This window comes from Pristis pectinata, chromosome 29 (genome assembly GCF_009764475.1).
Source record: "Pristis pectinata isolate sPriPec2 chromosome 29, sPriPec2.1.pri, whole genome shotgun sequence".
In the NCBI taxonomy this organism is placed as follows: Eukaryota; Metazoa; Chordata; class Chondrichthyes; order Rhinopristiformes; family Pristidae; genus Pristis; species Pristis pectinata.
The window spans coordinates 26,011,154-26,016,661 of record NC_067433.1 but is presented as its reverse complement, the minus strand read 5'-3'; the positions used below and the strand labels follow the sequence as shown (position 1 = coordinate 26,016,661).

At 45.8% G+C, this 5,508-nt stretch overlaps 2 non-coding genes across 2 annotated transcripts; both read left to right on the top strand.

The window, feature by feature from the left end:
- Positions 1–245: 245 nt before the first annotated feature.
- On the top strand, positions 246–317 carry trnaa-ugc (transfer RNA alanine (anticodon UGC)). The gene has a single exon. It is a non-coding gene; the product is annotated as a tRNA-Ala (tRNA).
- Positions 318–2,897: 2,580 nt separating this feature from the next.
- On the top strand, positions 2,898–2,969 carry trnad-guc (transfer RNA aspartic acid (anticodon GUC)). The gene has a single exon. It is a non-coding gene; the product is annotated as a tRNA-Asp (tRNA).
- Positions 2,970–5,508: the final 2,539 nt, after the last annotated feature.

The following is a 5,508-nucleotide window of genomic DNA, read 5'->3' as shown; positions in this document are numbered from 1 at the left end:
CCCAAACAAGTGAATAAACCTAGGATGGTTCGGACAGATTATTAATCACAAAGGCATCAAAGAGTGTGCGAAGTGATAGAGAACAGCGGATTAACGTTAGGTGATCAGCCATGGTCGGATTGAATGGCGGAGCAGGCACGACGGGCCGAATAACCCACTCCAGCTTCTGTTTTCTAGCTGTCAATATCTAAGCTTTGTGCTCAGCGAAGGGTCTCAGAAAGTAGCTTCCGTACAAACATGTAGACAGGGATGTAGCTCAGTGGGAGAGCACATGCTTTGCATGTATGAGGTCCCGGGTTCAATTCCCGGCATCTCCATGTTAGTCACCGGGATTTTTGAACAGTGAGGGAACATTCTCGTGGTCCCAGCCTAGAAAGAATAGCGACTGTGGACTTCCAACCGCGAAGCATCCCCAGGAATGACTCACCGTCCCTTTCTGCCAGAGTGAAGTGTCGGGACGTTCTGGGCGGGATAAGCAACACAGTGAGTAAGAGCCCAGGTCTGGGTTCTGAACGGACGATTGATTAGGTAGGTAAATCGAAATGGTGACAAAAAAGTTCTTTGAAGAGGCTGAGGCGATAGCTTGCAAGAGAGGAGCGCCAGAAGTACAGGAAGTGCGGGGTAACTAGGGGATCTACCTCAAGAGTCAGGGGAATAGATTTGGGACGGAAATGAGGAGAATCTGCTTTTCCCAAAGAGTATTGAATCGGTGGAATTTTATGCCCAGGGAAGCAGTGGAGGATGCCTCATTAAATATATTTAAGACACAGTTTTATAGATTATACATCGTAGGGGAATTAAGCGTTATGGGGAAAATGCAGGTAGGTAGATCTGAGTCCAGGACCAGGTCAGCCATGATCTTATTGAATAGCAAGGAAGATTCGACGGGCCAGATGGCCTTCTGCTGCTCCCATGTCATGTTCTGACATTCTTATGTTCCACACCGACATCATGCTGCGAACCCATGCCGCCTAAACACAGCATTGGGACCCGACTCTTTACCGACAGCGGACTCCGCCGAAGACGGTCAGTTGTCTGTGGGACGTCTCCGTTACTACATGCGACTAAAGATAGGCGGGGGATAAGTTCAGAACAAGTTGAAAGTAAATATAGGTTTGACAGAAGATCAGGAGAATGCACGAACACTGAACCCACCACCACACATTTCACAGTCCAGTGTCCCACATTTGTGACATCGCAGAGATCAGCGCACGCGGAGTGCATTGGGCGAGCCTCAGCCCGAGAGAACAGGCTTGTGATCACCGTCACTGCACCGCCAGGTCAATACACTGGCCCTGAGGCACACCGACATTCCGCATCCGTCACTGCCCCGAACGGCCATTTGACTTGAAGATTATGGCAAACGATAATTTGCAAACCACTACATCTGGGGATACGGAGTTGTTGCGTTTGATGCAAGCACTTGCAGTGTGGAAAACAAAGTCAGCTTCTGTTGTGCTTTAAAGTCGCGAGTTCAGTTTCACGAAGAAACAAAGTGAGCTGCTGGTTCTTCAGCACTGAAGGAATTCTAACATTTATTCAATCAGAGTGACAGGATTGGGAAGTTAATGTGATCTCATCATTGGACAATACGAACCCCGGGTGTGGGTGAAAACATCTTAAGTTTTACAAACCCTACAAGCGGAATGAATTGCCCCCATTATAATGTAAATAGTATTTTACCTGTGAAATATTGGGAACGAGGTACGAGAACCTGGAGAGAGCACAGAAGTCACAGAGATAATAACCTGATGGGAAAGATCGTTGGAACCAAGGAAGGGAATACGGAGAGAGGAGGAGGAAGCGGCAGGAGAGTCAAAGAAAGAAACAAAAACGAACAAGGGGTCGGTGCGAACTCAGGAAAAAAGAAACTACAAAGAAGAATAGAATGAATAACACTCTGAGAACAGCGATCGCATTCCCTCTCAGCAGCAGAGTGGCGCAGCGGAAGCGTGCTGGGCTCATAACCCAGATGTCTATGGATCGAAACTATCCTCTGCTATTTCCCTTGTTGGCATCAACCATCAGTGCATTTTACGCCGAGAAACTGTCATATCACACCTAAATACAATTAAACCCTCGGCATTTAAATTAAAAGTTTATTTCTGTTCAATACATTTACAAGTTTTGTGGAAGCTTCGTTCAGATAAAAACATGGTCCTCATCGTGCACAGCCATAACCAAGCGTTAGGTATTCTCCGAGAATATTGAAACAGAAAATGCAGGAAACGCGCAGCAGCTCTGGCAGCATCCGTGGAAAGAAAACATATAGAGGTTTCAGGTGGATGACCCGATCAGAGCAGGGAAAAGAGAAAACAATGAAGTTTTCTGTAGCAGAGGAAGTGGAGAAGAGGAGTGGGTCGAACAAAGGAAAATCCCCTGATAGTGTGAGAACAAGTGAGTTACTGTGACAGTTAGAATCAGGTTATGATTTATTCTGTGTGACGCGTTGTGAACAACAGGTCTGTGGGCCCGGTCCTGCAGGAAGACTGCACGAATGGAAAGTGAAGTTACACAGGGGGATGACGGGCAGAGGCGGGCACGTCTATCATAGGAAGATCGCCCCTCCTCCATTCTCTCCGGAGGGTGGTTGGAATCAACTGTATAAGTTGATGAATTACAAATCATTTCCTGCATTAGTTACTGAGAAAATAAACCCTGATTATGAAAGTTCCATACATCAGCAGACATTCAGGTCCGAATCGGAGCCCCACCTCCGGCTGTGACTCAACACAACCAGTGTCTGAATCGCTGGAGAACCCTGAGACCACTCCAGTCACACGGTAATGTGGGTGCAGAAAGGTGCCAGTTTTACAGTCAACGAAGTAACATCGGGGCTTCGTGTGAGCCCTCCTGGGCCCTGACAATCGAGTGCCATATCACATACTTCCATCGGATCCTCGTTAGTATAGTGGTCAGTATCCCCGCCTGTCACGCGGGAGACCGGGGTTCAATTCCCCGACGGGGAGATGATTTTCTTGTTTCCCTTCCAAATTTAATCATAATTGCAAGTCGTATTTTGAATCAAAACATTCGAAATACACAAGAACAAAAGAAACAGGATCAGGATCAAACTGGGCCATCTGGTTCGTCGAGACTGCACCGGACACAGATCCACCTAAAGCCTTCACCCCACAGCCCTTAATGCTCCGACTGTGCAAAACAAATCCAACAACGTCTTAAACATAGTAAATGAGGTAACCTCTTCTGCTTCCTTGGAGATAGAATTCCACAGATTCACTACTCTCTGGAAAAAGCAGTTTCTTTTCTCACCTCTCTCCTAAATCTATTACTCCCAATCTTGAGGCTATGCCCGCTGGTTCTAGTCTCACCCACCAGTGGAAACAACCTCCTTGCCTCTCTCTTATTTATCTCTTCCATAATTATTTTTGTTTCGATAATATCCCCACTCATTCTTCTGAATTCGAGCAAGTATAGACCCAGACGACTAAATCACTCCTTATAAACTGACTCCTCACCTCCAGGATCAACCCGGCGAGACTCCTCTGCAACGGCTCCAAAGTCCGTGTATCTCTCCTCAAGTGAGGAGACCAGAACTGCATGTAGTACTCCATCTTTGGCCTCACCAATACCCTGGACAGTTGCAGCATAATCTCCCCGCTCTTAAAGTCTCTCCCTCTGAAATAACGTCCAACACTCCACTTGCCTTCTTGATAACCTGTTGCACCTGCAAACCAATCTTTTGCTATTCATGCACAGGAACTCCCAAGTCCCTCTGCACAACAGACTGCCGCAATAAATACCTCACAACAATGACAATATAACATTAACCACGGCGTTCCCAAGCCCAACAACCAAGTCGTGTTGTTTTCATGGATTTTGCTGAACTTAACAGGCATATTAGGGTGAAGATGAAGTGTGATATCTGGCTCCAGGATGACAGGGATAGCTCCAATGAGCCCAGTGAGGTAGCAGCCCTCCGTCCCCGGGCGACGGGAGATTGTGATTAATATGGAAACGCTGCAGCCGAGCGCTGAGGGAAACCGAACCATGGTGACTGTCACTGATTAATTCCTGCCTTTCCAAATGCGGAATTGCCTTCTCAGTCATATGTATTTCATTAGATTTCCTGTCACTGACTGTACACCTACAGACCCATCATTACCTGCCTTATCTCTGCCGTCCTTCTCGGTTAAGAGTATCACACTTACTACTCTCCATTCAACGTAATCATCACGTGTGCCCCGGGATAAGTTAAAAAGTCTTTGTTATAGCCCCAGAATTCCTTCCCTTGACGCCTCTGTATCAACGATGTGGATGAAGGGATCATCCAGGTCTGTATCTCGCACATGGATGAGCGGCAAACCGAATTTTCAGGACCGGGAAGACAGCCTGCAAAGGTAGAGACCCAGGCTAATAGAATGGACAAAACATGGAAGCTGGAGAAAAGTGTGGACATATCTGCGGTTATCTACTGTGTGGGAAAATTAGTGGAGTTGATTGTGAAGAATGTGAGGAACATCTTGGTCCCAAACGGAACATAACGTTGAACTGAGCGTCAGCGTTGACGTGCTTGGGTGACGGGCCAGTTCTGAGGATCCCTGTGCTCTATTCTGGATATATATTTCACATGTTCTCAATAAATTCACGACATGGTTTCTAGAAGTGGACTAAAACGGAACAGTAGAATCATGTAGTCGAATGAGAAAGCACTGAAATGCGTCAACTCAAAGATACCACGAGAGGTGGGCTTCCATAATGAAAAACAACAAATGTACAAAAGCTGTGGATGCATTTGTGCAATTGGAGACGAGTTTGAATTGGAAGCTGTCTGATCTAAAAAGCATCACTGCCGTATAGACTACAAGAGAGTAGGTGCTGCAGTTAAGCATTGCTCGTTGGAAATCATTGGGGCGACATTAATGTTGCCAGAAACGGGAGGTGGCAGTGTTAAACAAATCGGTAAAAGAGTCCAGCAGAATGGCGGAGTAGGAATCCACACACAGTTTTTGGAATAAACAGCGGATGTTTATTCACTCTCTTTGAAGTACGCAAAGGAATAGCACAGTTCAAATGAGATGAAAAGACACTGTAGAGACACTGTCTAAGTATGGTGCTTATCTAAGTTCGACCCTCTGTTCCAGACCTCTCCCAATACTTTTGATGCCTTATGTGTCTGGAAATCTACCTATTCATTCCTCTATATATCCAATGTTTGGAGGAGAGACTGTGCGAGTGAAAGGAGGGCAGTTGCTAACCAATAGTGCACACTCAAAACTGAAATCTGTATTTTATGCCACGCGTTCGACCAACTTTGCGCCGCGCAATTGAACATAGTGTGTGTTAATTTGAGGCAGGGGCGAATAGAGGAAACGTTCTCTTCAAACTTAACATTGTATAGTAGACTCAAATAAAAACAAAACAAGAAATGGTGGAAATTCGCATCTGTGATGAGAGAATGAGAGAAAATATTTCGTTGTTGTGAACCTAATTATAATCAGATCGTTTCACCCTCAACCTGAATGAATAATTATCTCAAATCAAATG